The sequence below is a fragment of the Camelina sativa genome, chromosome 3 (genome assembly GCF_030686135.1).
Source record: "Camelina sativa cultivar CO46 ecotype springtype chromosome 3, ASM3068613v1".
NCBI classification, from domain to species: Eukaryota; Viridiplantae; Streptophyta; class Magnoliopsida; order Brassicales; family Brassicaceae; genus Camelina; species Camelina sativa.
Window position 1 is genome coordinate 19,798,063 of NC_141882.1, and position 17,713 is coordinate 19,815,775.

The 17,713-nt window shown below is 43.1% G+C and overlaps 2 non-coding genes across 2 annotated transcripts; both read left to right on the plus strand.

Moving 5' to 3' along the window:
- The first annotated feature begins 670 nt into the window (after positions 1-670).
- On the plus strand, positions 671-777 carry LOC147947561 (small nucleolar RNA R71). Its single transcript, XR_015596084.1, has one exon. It is a non-coding gene; the product is annotated as a small nucleolar RNA R71 (small nucleolar RNA).
- A 14,576-nt stretch (positions 778-15,353) lies between these two features.
- On the plus strand, positions 15,354-15,460 carry LOC147947562 (small nucleolar RNA R71). Its single transcript, XR_015596085.1, has one exon. It is a non-coding gene; the product is annotated as a small nucleolar RNA R71 (small nucleolar RNA).
- The last annotated feature ends 2,253 nt before the right edge of the window (positions 15,461-17,713 follow it).

Genomic DNA, 17,713 nt, shown 5'->3' on the forward strand with positions numbered 1-17,713 from the left:
TGAGATCATTGTACTGAGAAGCTATCCTTTGGTGGAGCTCAGCAAACTTGTTTGCGTTCTCAATTTGCCCATTTGATTGCCCAAGTAGCAATTGTTGCATCATAGCTCTCAAATCTGGTTCTTGGCCTTGGTTAGTCTGAAACCCTGGAGGGGGACACATTGGGGCCTGAAAACCATTATGTTGCTGCTTGGGGGCATAGTTGTTCTGCTGTTGGGGCTGTTGAGAAGGATATACTTGGTCTTGTGGGTTTGCCACATTGGTACTGCTATAAGAGAGATTGTTGTTCTTGAACTGGTTGTAAGGTTTGTAGCCACCTTGGTTTTGCATATAACACAACTCAGCCAACTCATTCTCCCAGCTTGAATTGTTGTGTCTTCTTCAGCAAGGAAGTGAGTATTCTTCTGTTGACTAAGCAGAATCTTGTCCAGCTTCTTATTAACAACCTTCAAGTCCTTCTTATACTTCTCATCTTGATCAGTGGAGACAACCCTTACTGTTCTATCATAGTCCTCATTGTAGTTCCCATGAGATTATGCTAGGTTCTCCACTAGCTCACATCCTTCTTCTACATTCTTATTGAGGAAGTTTCCATTGGAAGTTGTGTCCAATAGCATCCTTATCTTAGGTAAAACTCCTCTATATAAGGTACTGAGTAGAGATTCATTGCTAAAGTCATGATGTGGGCATTGAGTTTGGAAGCCTTTGAATCTCTCTCATGCCTCACAAATGCTTTCATTATTCTTCTGTGCAAAACCAGAAATCTCATTCCTCAACCTTGCAGTTCTTGCATTAGAGAACAACTTGGCTAAGAAGGCCTTTTTGCAAGCATCCCAAGTGGTGATAGCTCCTGTTGGCAAGGTCTTCTCCCACAAGTGTGCCTTATCCCCAAGGGAAAAGGGAACAGTCTTAACTTGAAGCCATCTTCACTTACACCATTGATCTTGGTGAGGCTACAGATTCTATCAAACTCACCAAGATGGTCCAAAGGGTCTTCCATAGGCAAACCATGGAACTTATTTGCTTGAATCATAGAGATCAACCCACTTTTGATCTCATAGTTATTATTAGCAACTATTGGAGGTACAATACCAGCTCTTTGGTTGTGTGTGTTTGGTGCATCTCCTGTACCAATGTTCCTTGGTCTCAGATCTTGAATGTTTTGTTGCTCCATTAGCAACTGATTCTCTTGTTCTTGAAGGATTCTTGTTCTCTGCTGTCTTAGGTCTCAGGGTAGTCGATTGATGTGATCAAGGTACCTCTGAAGATTCTGATTTCCCTTAGATCTGGTTTGCATCAACTGACTCGACTAGGTACTCAAGCTGACACTCGGTCGAGCACTGGCTCGAGTGGATGGTCGAGCTGACTGAGACGAGTTGTTCTTTTAATCCGCAAGTGGACTCGATCAGGTACTCGATCGTGCACACGGTCGAGTTGGTACCTGAGACTCAAAACAAGCAAGCAGATGAAGAATCTTAATCAGTAGTGATCAAAGTAACAATATAACTTAATCTTAGACTTGTATGAATCCTAAATGTCACAAACAAACACCCATATGGCAACGGCGCCAGATTGAAACATGTTCTTTTTGTTATTGTGTGATGATTGATGATGGAGATGGATGCAAGGTGTTTCAATTACCTTATGTAGTTGTAACATAAAGGATGTCAAACCAAAATGAGTGTGATGCAAGCAATCAAGATGTGGATACTTATCTAAGTCAAGCCAAATATAAAGGATGCTTATCACTAACAACCTAATGATGATTATGAGATGTAGAATATAAAAGCTACTAAGATAAACTGATGCAAGACAGGAAATGAAATAGGTGAATGCAGAACAAAAACATGAACTCTGGAAGAGCTCGAGCAGGCACTCGATCGATGCACAATCGAGTGGATGGTCGAGTTGGTAAACGGATGTAAGAAACAGAGCAAATATTGAAACAGAGCAACAGTAAACAAACTACAATACTTGAACTAGAAAATCAATAAACAAAGGAAGGTCCTGAGGATGGATTCATGGGGTGGGCTTAAACTATGGTTATCTAGATTGACCAACAAACCTCAATCAATGAGCTAATCTCTAGACAATGATCTTCCAAGACAAGTTAATCCATTCTCATTGCAATAACAATCAAGCTCAGATACTTCTTAGACCCAGCTCTCACTGGCTATTACATATAAGAGCAAGCATTAAAACCCAAATCATTATTGTCAAAAATCAAACAAAGCATCTAATCTCTTAGCATGCTCAATGATAATCTCTAGCCTTAGCCTTATCCAGCAACTTAAACATTGGTATGATGTTAAGAAGCCTGAGATCTATCCTCACCCTCTCAGTATAAGGATAGCATAGAGCTTATCTAAGCCAGAAGAGATATGCAACAAACAAGCTTGATCAACCTAAACAACCATAGCCTTTACCTATCCTAATCCATCCTCAAGATCCTAAGCCACTACTCACAATCACAGAACATGATGAACAAAGTGATAAACCCAGAAATCAATGAAACTTGCATTATTAGATATATGAGTAAGAGATCTACAATATTGAAGAAGGAATCAAACTCAAATACTCAATACTTAGAAAGTTATAGAACCAACAAGTATCAAAGATTTCTTAGTTTTACAAGGTGGCTAGAGAATCTAAGGAAAAGAAAGTGTAAAAGTAAAATAATTCCCAAAACGGTAAATACTAGGTCTAGAATATTGTACTCTAAAAATCTCTCATGTTTTGGTGGCTGCAGGGTACAAGGCTTATATAGCAAAAAGAAGGGAAGCCCTAAAAATGCTAAAAGACAAAATAGGAGGGCGGCTCGGTTAACTCGACCACGTGCTCGGTCGAGTGCTGGTCGAGTGGGTGGTCGAGTGGACTTCCGGACCTTGATTCTTCAGCTCTAAATCCTTTGTTTCCTTCACTTGACAGCTTCAATCTTCTTCTGCATTCCTTCTATGTTCCTTAGGATCCAAAATCACCTGTTCACGCAAGAAACTATGCTAATGCAATGTAAACCTACTCTTATGCATAAACAGTTCTAAAGCTATACATTAATGGACAAATGTGATGGAAAATCATGCAAAAGATGTGAATATGTTAAGCGAAAACAGGGTAAAACGACCTGACCCGTTTGTGTCTGATATGGGAGGACTTGATAAGATGTTCACTGTGGCCAGAGTTGTTAGCGTGAGGTGTTGTTTGCTAAGTACACTTGAAACGACCTGACCCGTTTTTTTTTTTTTTTTTTTAATAAATAGTGATAAACATAATAATAATAAATAAATAAACTACAACTATTGGTCCCATACCCACTAGCCACCTAACTACAATCACCAACAACATCGGAATAACAAATGCCCATATCCAATAATACTCAATAAAAGAATAACCAATATCCAAACATAACCATTCTAATGTCAAACAACAGGAACACAAGGAACCGACAACCTAGCAAGTTCTAAAGACCCAACTCTAGCAACCTAACAATGCCAGACAACAACCAGTCGAGTCCCAAGAACATCATCCTCTTCATTGCCTTGATTCCACGATCACACTTTGCCTTTACCTGCACCACAAACACAAATTGAGATGCATGAGTATTTGATAAACACTCAGTGAGGCAATCCTCCCATCTACTGGGCTATACACACAAGCAACAGTGATTCCAAAGTTCCAAACAATCAACAATCAAGTCATACAAACCAGGAAAACAAACATCATCTCGCTGGAAGGGAGGTGTCGACCGACACTAGACGAGTGTCAATCGATGCCTGATTTGCTGGCGTCGAACGACACTCCCTCTACAACCGCGATCTGCTCCAAGCCAAGAGTCGAATCTCGCTCCCAACCTCCTCCAAATTGCCCAATACTCAAAACCCAAGCCATAAACGTCGGTCGACACCTCCAAATCATCCATAGGAACCTGTAGCAACCAATCCCATCAAGAAAAATACATAAAACAACAACAAACAAGCAAGAACAAGGAATTAAAGGCTTAAATGAGCCATGGTCATGCACTCACCTCTTTGCAGAAAGTTTGTGAACCACAACAACGAATCCAACCCTCCTACCAAGCTTCTAACTCCTTCCTAGCCTTGGATCTCTCAAGAAACAGCAAGGAATCCCACAAATCTCTCTCAAAAGCTCAAGAACAAGGTTTCTCCCTTTTCTCTCCCAAAACAACAAAGCGACGACAAACAAACTCCCAAAACCCTTCTTGTCGTCGAAACCCACTTAAGTAACCCGGTTCAATGGTTTCCTAAAACCAAACCAAACCAAATCAATCAAAAACTCAATCTGATCGAACCAGAAAACCTTGGTGTCGACCGACACCACCATGGGTTTCATCGACACCCACCCCCAAAACGCAGAGTTTTGGTTTGCGGACGTTACAATTCTCCCCCACCAACATAGATTCGTCCTCGAATCTCGAACAACACTCAGCCAAGGACTCCCATGCTACCATCTCCACGGCCCGCACTCCTCCGACCGATATATGAAAGGTCACCTCTAGGCGATAGACTCACGCTCTAGGCATTATTTGCTCTCGACTTTTGGACTTTCCTTTTCTCATAGCCCTAAACCTTGAGTTTTTATTGGCTCCTCAACAGACTGAAGCCTACATGCCATAATATTGGCTCCTCATCGGGTCTAAGCCCGCATGCCATAATGTATAAGGAAGTCCAATACTCGTCTCTCGGGTTGCCACCCTACAGAGCACCCCCATATTATCATCCGAAGTCGATATACCAATCATGCTCTCAAGCCACAAAGTCTTAGAATATGACGGTACTAGGAGAATCTAATTCCCCCAAGAGTTGCGAGTAACAATTCTGAACACGTCTGATTTCTATCCCTATCCAGGTTCCCTTCTCGTGGCTCGCGTAAGACAACACAATGTCCTACCAACAACATATCCCCTCACTGGAATACTTCATGACCACACAATGATCATATACATGGCGCAAGGGCTGCCACAAAGGCCAAACAAATTTGCTAAACAGGACCGCCACAAAGGCCAAACAAATGTCCTAAACAGGACCGCCACAATAGGCCAAACAAATATCCTAAACAGGACCGCCACAAAGGCCAAACAAATGTCCTAAAAAGGACCGCCACCAAGACCACTCGTCCCGAATGACTGTCACAAAGACCATCTGTCCTGAAGGACCGTCACAAATACTATCTGTCTCGAAGGACCGTCACAAAGACCATCTGTCCCGAAGGACCATCACAAAAATCATCTGTTCCAAAGGACAGTTACAAAGACCATTTGTCCCGGAGGACCGTCACAAAGACCATCTGTCCCGAAGGACCGTCACAAAGACCATCTGTCCCGAAGGACCGTCGAAACATGCACTCTGGCTAAACAGCCCACCACAAAGGCCACATAATTTGCTAAACAGCCCGCCACAAAGGCCACACAATTGGCTAAACAGCCCGCCACAAAGGAAAACACAATGACTAAACAGCATGCCACAAAGAACACACAATGTCTCAAAAGACCGCCACACACGGGCACAATGACTCAAAAGTCTGCCACGAAGGCCACACTAGCCCCTTCGAGGCTCACAACCACTAAAAACGGACAATTCTATCTCCCATAAAACTTTCCATTTTAGAACTTTCCACTTTTGGAATATTTCCACTTTTAGAAACTTCTATTTCAGGAAACCTTCCCTCAACACCATCATAGTCCCAAAGGACTCTCATCAAAGGACTATTTTTCTTCTGAAGTTCCTTAATCCTCTTCCTGAGAACCCTCACTGGTCTCGCCTCCAAAGTCATGGTAGGCTGAATATCCTCAGGAATCTTAGCCAACAACTAATCATCCTCACGGAGACATTTCCGCAACATAGACACATGGAAAACCTTATGGAATGCTCGCATAACCTCAAGTAACTCCAGTCTTTATCCCACTGGTCCAACTTGCTAAATCACTCTGATTGGACCCATATACCTCGGACTCAACATAGACTCAGTCAATGACATGTTCGGACCCTGCAACACGACCATCTTGAGGTACACTCTATCTCCAACCTGAAACTCAAGATCTCTCCTCCTCCTTTCGGCATAACTCTTCTGTCGATCCTGAGCTTCCTTCATGTTCAACTTGAGAACCTGAATCTTCTCTAAGGTCTCCTAAACAAAATCTGCCCCGTACATGCTCCTCTCCCCCACCTGAGTCCAGCATAACGGTGTACGACACGGCCTCTCGTACAAAGCCCCATAAAGAGCCATGCAAATACTCGCCTGGTAACTGTTGTTATAAGCAAACTCAGCCGAGCTCAAGTGATCTGCCCAATGGCCACCCCAATCCAACACACACATCCTCAGCAAATCCTCCAACGTCTGGATCGTCCTCTCTGACTGTCCATCTGTCTGGGGATGATAAGTTGTACTCATATGCACCTTATTGCCCATCTCTGCCTGAAATGCCCTCCAGAACACCAAAGTGAACTTGGAATCCCTATCAGACACATTGCTCGCTGGCACCCCATGCAACCTGACTATCTCCTTCACATACTTCTAAGCCAAGACCGCTGCTCCATCAGTCTTCTTAATGGCCAGAAAATGTGCCGACTTAGTCAACCGGTCCACAATGACCCATATAGCATCAAACGTCCTGGACACTAGCAACCAACCACGAAGTCCATAGTAATTATATCCCACTTCCACTCCGCAATGGGAAGACTATTCAGCAAACCACCTGGTATGTAATGCTCAGCCTTCACTAGCTGACACACATCGCACCTCGCAACCCAACTAGGCACGTTTTTCTTCATCCCGACCTAGTGATAGTACCTATTGAATTCATGGTACATCTTAGTCGCTCCGGGATGAATAGAGAACATGCTCGCATGAGCCTCTCTCAGGATTTCCTGCCTCAACTCCTCATCCTTAGGCACACAAATCCACCCATGCACCAAAATAGTACCATTAGCCGAAACCTGATACTCTGAATCCACATCCTTTGAGGCATTCACCAGCCCCAAATCCTTTTCCTGAGCCAACCGCACTCTGCTCAACAGATCTGCTCTATCAGTTGCAACCAAACCCAACGTCTCCTGAGAAACCGCACACAAGCTCAACGCACTAATCTCTCCTACCAGAGACTCCATATCTTGCTCCTGACCCGAAGCCGCCCACTTCCGACTCAGAGCATCCGCAACCTAACCAGGGTGATAAGCTATCTCCAGATCATAATCTGCCACTAGCTCCATCCACCACCTCTACGTCAAGTTCTGCTTGGGCTGAGTGAATATATAATTCAGGCTCTTATGATCTGTATACCTTTGCACCATAAAGATAAGATCTCTAAATCTTCAGGGCAAAAACTACAGCACCCATCACTAAGTCATGAGTAGGATAGTTGTCCTCATGCTTCCGCAACTGCCGCGAAGCGTAGGCAATCACCTTCCCATGCTGCATCAACACATATCCCAAACTAACTCTGGATGCATCTGTATACACCACATAGGGTTCTCCCTGCTTAGGCAAAGCAGAAATTGGAGTAGTAGTCAACATCTCCTTCATGCTTGCAAAGCCTTCCTCACACTCCTATGACCAAACAAAAGGATCATCCTTCCCTGTCAACTTAGTCATAGGACGTGTTCTGCTCGCAAACCCCTGCACAAACCTCCTGTAGTAACCTGCCAACCCAAGAAAACTCCTGATCTTTGTGGCGTTCTGCAGTCTAGGACAATCCCTGATAGCCTGAATCTTCTCCGGATCTACAGAAACCCCATCTGCAGACACAATGTGACCCAGAAAACCCATCTCCCACTGTCAGAAACTACACTTGCGCAACTTGGCAAACAACTTCGGCTCCCGCAACTTCTCCAGAACTGCCCTCAAATGCACAACATGTTCCTCAGGACTCTTAGAATAAACCAGGATGTTGTCGATGAAGATGATGATAGACACGTTCAGGAACTCCTGAAACACGTTGTTCATCAACCTCATAAACGCTGCTGTCGCATTTGTATCCCAACGACATCGCCACGAACTCTTAAACCCATACCTCCTCCTTCTACTTGATGCACCACACCGACGCTCCCCACGGTGAAGTGATAAGACGTAAGAATCCCCTTTTTTCTTCCTCAGATCTACTAGACTAATAATCAAATATGCTGACATCAATTCACCACCACCCGGATATCAACACCTCTTGTCCATCCAAGAACCTCTAGTAACTTGTCTCTTAAGCAAACTTCCACAAGATAGCTTATTACAAAATTAGCTTCCCGCTTAGCAATTCTCCACAGCAAATCATCAATACGAGCGTAATAAAATAAACAAGTACCATATGTTCGCAATCCACTTTCCTTGTTTCCCTCAACAAGCTTACCAAAACCTTGAATCTAGCAACCCTTTCCATCTCCTATGAACGTAAACCAAAATCGTGGCAACGATTAGATTATCCTGCCATAAAGGCTTCTCGTGAACTTATGTATTTGTCAAACATGCCTTGCCCGGCTCAAACCAGCTGCAACTCCCCTTCCCGGGACTCCAGCACCACCGGCCTCACAATCATGGCGCAACAGCCACACATTCATAACTGCTCTGCTAGTAAAACCCTAACCCATTGGTCAACACATCCAAAACCCGAGATTAAACCAACCTCAATCTCTCGAGCTCTACATTCAATCGTTTTGTTTATACTCACGTCCCTGGCATTGCTTGCTCCCAACTCCTCCACCCTTATGTCGCAACCTTCGAGCCATACCGATCTCACTCTCAGACCAGCGTCTTCGAGTTATACCATCTCACTCTTGGACCAAAATCCTGAAGATCTTGGTATCAGGGGAACTACTCATTCCATCAGGGGAACATAATCCCCTCTGCCACTCTCGGAGCCCCCAACCCCTCGAGCTATCTGTATTCAGGAGAATCACCATCACCCCAGGATCAACAATCCTTAACGACTACAAAAATCTCTCGACCAAAAGTACCTCCTATGGTCCGAGTATAACATTGCAATGTTACACCTTCCCACGCAACTTCTCATATCAACCTGGATTACCCACCAAACAGAGAAATATCTGATCCAACTGCATATGAACACCTATCTGCCCCTCTAGGCTCGATACCTCTCGAGAAGAATCTCGTACCGGTCATCTACAACTGTTCCATCCTCCTAACAAAAGATGGATAGTCCTCAACATCTGCAGCCCTCGGCTGCACCCCACCACATGCGGTACAACTGGAGCCTCCACTGGTACCCCTCTCGGTAACCACTCCCACAGCACGCCAACGGATCCCCTAAGCGATCATCTCGACCCTGGGCTCCACCTGCTGCAACCCCACACATGGGTTCCCAGCACCCCCGGCACGCTCACCGGCTAACCCTCTCTGGTCCCTCCTGATACGCTTGCGGTCCTACGACGTACCTCGTCGTGAAACTCTGGGCCACACACTCGCTGGCCTCGGAAATCGGCCCGACCACGACCACAACAATGCCCACGTCCACAACCAACAACTTAAACACCTTTAACCACTGCACTTCCAAGAATAGAGGCTAACAAGCAATTCTTATCATAACTCAAAAACACAAAAACATAAACTCACCGTGGAATCACATTGTAGGCTCGAAGAGGATGTTCTAGGACTCCATGCCACACAAAATTGACTAACTCGCATAATCAATCAAAGCATGCAATCCCAACATCAACAACAGAAACCTAGTGAACCCAAACCTAGAACCGTAAGGGCTCTGATACCAAACTGAAACGACCTGACCCGTTTTTTTTTTTAAATAAAAAATAAATAGTTATAAACATAATAATAATAATAAATAAACTACAACTAGTGGTCCCATACCCACTAGCCACTTAACCACAATCACCAACAACAGCGGAATAACAAATGCCCATATCCAATAATACTCAATAATAGAATAACCAATATCCAAACATAACCATTCCAATGTCAAACAACAGGAGCACAAGTAACCGGCAACCTAGCAATTTCTAAAGACCCAACTCTAGCAACCTAACAATGCCAAACAACAACCAGTCGAGTCCCTAGAACATCCTCCTCTTCATTGCCTAGATTCCACGATCACACTTTACCTTTACCTTCACCACAAACACAAATTGAGATGAATGAGTATTTGATAAACACTCAGTGAGGCAATCCTCCCATCTACTGGGTTATACATACAAGCAACAGTAATTCCAAAGTTTCAAACAATCAACAAGCAAGTCATACAAACCAGGAAATAAACATCATCTCGATGGAAGGGAGGTGTCGACCGACACCAGCCGAGTGTCGACCGACACTGGCCTTGGTGTCGACCGACACTACCCTATAGTGCTGATCGTTGCTTGATTTGCTGGTGTCGACCGACACTACCCCACAGTGTCGATCGATCCCTGATTTGCTGGTGTCGATCGACACTCCCTCTGCAACCGCGATCTGCTCGAAGCCGAGAGTCGAATCTCGCTCCCAACCTCCTTCAAATCACCCAATACTCAAACCCCAAGCCATAAACGTCCATAGGAACCTGTAGCAACCAATCCCAACAAGAAAAACACACAATACAACAACAAACAAGAAAGAACAAGGAATCAAAGGCTTAGATTAGCCATGGTCATGCACTCACCTCTTTGCTGGAAGTTTCTGAACCACAGAAACGAATTCAACCTTCCTATTAAGCTTCTAACTCCTTCCTAGCCTTGGATCTCTCAAGAAACAGCAAGGAATCTCACAAATCTCTCCCAAAAGCTCAAGAACAAGGTTTCTCCCTTTTCTCTCCCAAAACAACGTACAAAGCGGCGACAAACAAACTCCCAAAACCCTTCTTGTCGTCGAAACCCACTTAAGTAACCCGGTTCAATGGTCAAAAACTCAATCTGATCGAACGAGAAAACCTTGGTGTCGATCAACACCCACCCCCAAAACGCAGAGTTTTGGTTCGCGGGCGTTACAACACTGCTACAATTAATAGCAAAGGATGATGTGTGAAGTGGCTGATCTACTAGGAAATAAGTCAAGAGCGTTCAGTGTAAGCTGCACTTGAATTATCTCTTTGTTCTGCTGCAGCGGGAAATGTCGTCCACATGCTGCTTTGTTTGTTTTCAAGTGCTGGTTCTAATGGAGTTGATTAGCTGCAAGTCAAGATCCATTGATTATCGAACGGGGGAGATGTGTTACAGTAAATCAATAGATGCACATGTTGTGCTAAGATAAGAAGTAAAGGAGGAGAACACGTGCGATATAGCAGCTGGAGGAGTAACGGATCATAGTTTGTCAACGTCACGGAAGAGGAATAAAATGGGTTAACGCTTTTTGTCGGTTTGTTATGCTTCTATAAGAGCACATGTTAGCTCATCCTTTCTATTATGCAAAATCTGAATTGTTGTTTCTATTTTCTGGGTTTGGTGACTTGTTCCTCATCGTTGTTGCTGGAGATTCTATCTTTGAGACTCTTGCAGATGAGATGATGATTCTGCGTTTCTTGTGAAGGTAGAACAAGCTGAGTCTTCCCCACTGTTGGATGCTCAAAGTTGAAGAGGTGTTTCCCATAGTGTAACTCCTTTGCTAGAATGAGGGTGGAAATGAGATATTGGGTGTCTATCCATCTTGGGTTGGCTTTCTCTCCTTGAAGTGGTACATTTGCAGCTACAAGGATTGGAGTGATGATACCTCCAATGGTTAGAACTCCAGTTGAGTTCCTCTGGTGCAGCTTGCCAACCCATCTTCTATAATAGATGAATTGGTCAATGAGGACCATAACCAAATCTGTATCCACACTGCTCCCAAGGATAACAGTCCCATCTCTTGCTTGTGTGATGATCCCATAGAGTGCTACATCAATCATCTTAAGCTCTCCCTCATTCAAGTTTTCAGTTTCCTTCCTAGGAAAGAATGTGTTTGCTAAAACTTTGTGGAAGTACCTTAGGACTGCACTCCTTATCTTTGAACTCTTGGTCTTAGAAGAAGAATAAAGCTTGTTGTCTCCAATTGTCTCCCAAACAGCAAAAAGTTCTTCCTTTGGTATGACCATGTCCTCTTCAATTCCAACTTCAAACCTATAGAGTGTGGCTAGCTGCTTGAGTGACAGCTCATACTTCTTGCCCTTGATGGTGAAGTCAATGTAACCAGCTCCCATGTCTTGGTCCATGCTTGTGAAGAGATGAAGCTTGATGGTGGATAGAAACTCACAACTCTCTTCCCTATACCCCTCCAAGCACAAACCCATGAATTTGCTCAAAATGTATTTTTCAAATAGAAACTCAACATCTTCAGACATACCCAGTTTCTCCATGGTTTCTTTATGGGCATATCTTGTTCCTTCGAAGCTCATCTTCATGAAGGCTTCATAGAGTTGGCTTGGGGTTTGAGAACCAGTTTCTTCTCTCATCGCTTCTTCTTCTTCACTTTCATTCTCTTCTTCTTGGAGTTCTTGAGCTGGCCTCTTCCCTTTTGCCTTATGTCTTCTTATGTGCTCCTCAAGAGTAAACTCCATCTCCTCATCACTCTTTGTCCGCTCTGGATCTTCAACAGGTTGGTTTTTCTTCTTCGAAAAGCCACTCGACCCCCTACTCGAGCTTGCACTCGGTCGTTTTCCCCCTCGAGTACGCGGTCGAGGCGTTCTCCCGTTTCTCTCTGTGTGACCAAAGATGCATCACTGCGATCCATGAATCGATCAGCAGCCTTTTTTCCTTCAGCTTCGCGAATGGTAGCTTGTTGTGATGTCTCTCTAGACCTTGTAGACATTTTGGAAGAGAACTGAAAGAGATAGACTCAAAGCTCAAAGTTAATAGGTTAGTAACTCAAAAACCAAAAGAACTAAGCTTGAGCAAGAAGATAAAACTTGAGAGAGATTTCTAGCTAGATTTTTAGTGTTTTTAGCAAATGAGAGAGTGTGAGAGACTAAAATCGAGTTTGCTTCTTATAAAGAGGCTAAAGAGGACAAAAAGACAAGAGTGGAGCGTCCATACCATTCAAATTTGAATTGGGAATCTTTGACTCACTTTTGATGTCACTCGACCCCACCAGTCGACCCCACGTGGTCGAGTGCTTGACCAAAATTCAAATTTTCGAAATTGCTTCTCCCACCACTCGATCGAGCAAAAGAGAAATTTAACCGAGTGGGCCTGGGCTTATAGTCACTCGATCGAGTACCCCTCGTGGGCTGGTCGAGTGGCCCCAAAAACTCTTTCCAACAAGTTCAATTCTTCCTAAACCCATTTATTCTCTCTAATAAAGGCCTGTCCAACACAAATATGAAAGAAAAATATCAAAACTACAAGGAAAATAAGACTTATGTACAATGATACCTTGGGCACTTCCTCTCTAGTGAGCTTGTTTAAAGTCACTAAGCTTGACTTTTGATGCCTTTTCAGTCTTAGTATGGAGACCAAGGAGGTGATGAGATCCTCCCTGGTGTAACTTGATCACTGTGAAGCTGATTCTTAATCACTTCACCCTTTAAACTTGAATCTTGTTTCTGCTTAAGTTTGAACCTTGGCCTTGCTTTCTTCAAAGACCTCTTGTTGATCTAAGCCTGAAGTTCCTTCACCAAGCTAGTCAAATCTTGACCTGAACCCTTGAGCTTTTCAACTGAATCCTCATCAGAAAAGAACTTAGCCTTTGGAGTTCCTACTTCACTTGAGACCTCATGATCTCTCTTGTCTTTAAGAACAAAAGGCTGGCCTATAGAGGGCAAGTTGGTTGGGTTGTTGATATCAAATTTCATGATCAGACCTTCAGCTATATTCAAGGTTATCAGCCCTTCCTTGACATTAATTACAGCTCCAGCAGTGGCTAGGAATGGTCTTCATAAGATGATAGGGTCTTCCAACTCCTTAACCATGTCTCTGATGAGGAAATAAGTGGGAATTCTGGTCTTGCCTATCTTAACTGGGTAATTTTCCATCTTATCAACCACATCCTTATGTGATCCATCAGCTAGACACAAGTAGAAGTTACTAGGCTTGAAGTCAGTATGCCCAAGCTTCTGTGCAATGGACTAGGGCATTACACTGATAGATGCTTCTACGTCACACAAGCATTTGTTGAAATGCAAGTAACTGAAAGAGCAAGGTAGATCAAATGGACCCGGGTCTTCAAGTTTGGTTGGAATGATGGCTCCCTCAATCTCTTCAAGGTCCTTCTTATCCTGATTTTGAGCCTTCTGTTGTGATATCTCAAGTAGCATGTTTTGGTAGAGAGGGTATGGAGAATATTGTTCCAAAGCAGGTCCTCTCTCTTCTTCTTTGTACTGAATGATAACCTCTTCTTTCAAAGCCATCAATTTTTTTTTTCAATTATTTCCCTGAGTTCCTTGAGTTTTTGTTCCTTGAAACGCCATGGAAATGGTAGAGGAGGCTTGTAAGCATGAGGGATGTATCTAACAGGTTTAACAGCTTCTACGAGATCAGCTCGATCAGCCACTCGATCGTGTGAGTGGTCGAGCACACGGTCGAGTGGTACTCCGTTTTCTGTTTGCTGTGTAAAACCTTCACTCTGAGCCTTGTCTTGTGACAAACCCTCCCCAGCTTGGACTTCACTGTACTCAGTGACAGCTTCCTCATAGAAATGGATTGCTTTAGCTATGAACTCCCTTGGGTTTTGAACAGCCTTACCAGGTAGTTGGTTTGGCTTAGGTGCTGATGTAGAAGGTATGTTGCTCTCCATGAACTTGAGTTTAGAGTTCAAACTCTCAAACTTAATATTCAGATCATTGTAAGAAGAATTCAGCCTCTGGTTTAACTCAGCCAACTTCTTTGCTGTCTCAAGCTGCCCATTTGCTTGTCCAAGTAGCATTTGCTGCATCATAGCTCTTAAATATGTTTCCTGGCTCTGGTTAGTCTGAAACCCTCGTGAGGGACACATTGGAGCCTAGAAACTTTGGTTTTGCTGCTTGGGTACATAATTGTTATGTTGTTGGGACTGTTGAGCTGGATAAACCCGGTATTGTGGGTTTGCCACATTAGTACTTCTGTAAGACAGATTGTTGTTCTTGAACTGGTTGTAAGGCTTGAAACCACCTTGATTCTGAACATAGCACAACTCAGCCATTTCATTCTCCCCAGCTTGAACTGTTGTGTCTTCATCAGTAAGGAAGTGAATGTTAGTCTGTTGACTAAGGAGAAACTTGTCTAACTTGTCATGCACAGTCTTCAAATCTTTCTTGTACTTCTCATCCTGGGCAGGTTCAACAAATCTGACAGTCCTATCATAGTCTTCATTGTAATTCCCATCTGACTGAGCCAAGTTTTCTACCAGTTCCCATCCTTCATCCACATGTTTGTTGAGAAAGTTCCCACTTGATGCAGTGTCCAGCAACATTCTGATCTTTGGTAGAACTCCTCTGTACAATGTGCTAAGTAGGGACTCATTACTAAACCCATGATGAGGACATTGGGTTTGGTAGCCTTTGAATCTTTCTCATGCTTCACAGAAAGTCTCATTATTTTTCTGTGCAAAACTAGATATCTCATTCCTCAGTCTAGCAGTCCTAGCGTTAGAGAAGAACTTCGCCAGGAAAGCCTTTTTGCATCCATCCAAGGTTGTGATTGCTCTTGTTGGTAAAGTCTTCTCCCACAAGTGAGCTTTATCTCCAAGGGAAAATGGGAAGAGTCTGAGCTTGAAGCTGTCTTCACTTACTCCATTAATCTTGTTCAGGCCACAGAGCCTATCAAACTCATCAAGATGGTCTAAGGGATCCTCCATAGGCAGACCATGGAACTTGTTTGACTGAATCATAGTAATCAGTCCACTTTTTATCTCAAAATTATTATTTGCTACTGCAGGTGGAACTATTCCTGCGCTTTGTGTGTGAGTGTTTGGAGCATCACCTGCTCCAATATGTCTTGGTCTCTGCATGGGTGGATCCATGAGTAGCCGGTGTTCTTGCTCCTGAAGGATTCTGGTTTTCTGTTGCCTCAAATCTCTTGGTAAACGGTTGATGTGCTCAATGTATCTTTCAAGGTTCTTGTTTCCTTTCGATTTTGTTTGCATGTACAGACTCGATCACCTACTCGAACTGACAGACGGTCGAGCACAGGCTCGATTGAACCTTTTTTGGTGACTCAATCAACCACTCGAACTGACACAAACTAGTAGACTGACTGAATCCGGCTTGGTGACTCGATCGTTCACTCGAACGTGCAGACGATCGAGTGCAAGGTCGAGTTGGTACCTAAAACTCAAAACAGCCAAGCAGATGAAGATTCAAATCAGTAACAATAGAACTTAATCTTAAACTTGTGTAAATCCTGACTGTCACAAACAACTACTCAAATGGCAACGGCGCCAAATTGAAACATGTTCTTTTTTGGTGGTTTTGAAATACTTATGAATGTATGAATGATGCAATCAGACAACAGACAGAAGCTGAAACTAAAGATATAATAAGGTGCAATGCAAGAGGTTTCAATTACTCTTATGTAGTTGCAGTATAAGAGATGTCAATCCATAATGAGTATGATGCAAGCAGTCAAGATGTAAACACTTATTTAAATTAAGCCAAATATGAAGATGGTTTTGGTGTAACAGTTTGATTACAGAAATATAAATGCAAGATAATAACTGAAACTAAGATATGCAATGAAACAGGATTGAAATTAGAAAGATGTAGGACATAAAACAAGTACTGGGAAACGGACTCGAGCAGGCACTCGATCGTGTGAGTGATCGAGTACTGGGTCGGGTGGGAAGCTACGAAGAACAGAAACAGAACTTAACTATCAAACAAAGCAGGTTGAAAGTAAATTAAATAGAAAGCGGATAACAATAATCAAATAGAGAAATCAATAACACAGAAGGTCCTAGGGATGGATTCATGGGCTGGACTTGAGCTATATTAATCTAAACTGACCAACAAACCTTAATCAACAGTGAGTTATCTCTAGATAATGATCTTCCAATACTTGGTAATCCATTCTCATCACAATACCAATCAAGCTTAGATACTCCTAGATCTAGTTATCACTAGCTATTGCATATAAAAGCAGGCATAAAGATCCAGATCATCACATGTCAAAAACCTTCCTACAAAACCAATCTCTTGGGATAGGAACAGTAATCTCCAGCATTAGTATTATCCAGAAGCTTAAACATTGGCATGTTGCTAAGCAACCTTGGATTTGTTCTTACCCTCTCAGATATAAAAACAGCTTAGAGCACACCCAACCCAGAAGAGATATTTAAACAATCAAGCTTGGTCAGTCTAAACTACCATAACTCTCATCCAACCTAATCCATCCCTAAGATCCTAACACACTACTCAGATGAACAACACATGATGAACAGAATCATAAACCCAGAAATCACTGAAACTTGCATGATTAGAAAGATAAGATGAAGATCTACAACTTTGTTCAAGGAAATAAACTTAGAATCTCAATACCCAGAAAGTTACAGAAGCCACAAAGTATGAGAATCTAAGGAAAAAGCCAAAAAGTGTTCATGATGTAAACTTAAAAGCTAAAATCCCAAAAAGGGTAAAAAAACTAGGTTTTTGTGATAAATTTCCTCTGTAAAGTGGCTTATCAGCGGCCATAGAGTACAAAGGGTATATATAGAAAAGTAGGGAAGCCCTAAAATGGCTACAGGACAAAATAGAGAGGCGACTCAGTTGACTCGACCAGGTGCTCGGTCGAGTGCATGGTCGAGTCAGGTCTTCTTCTGCTCCTTTTAGTCGGTCGAGTCCCTCTCAGCATGCGGTCGAATGTCTGGTCGAGTAAAATCCCGGACCTTGAT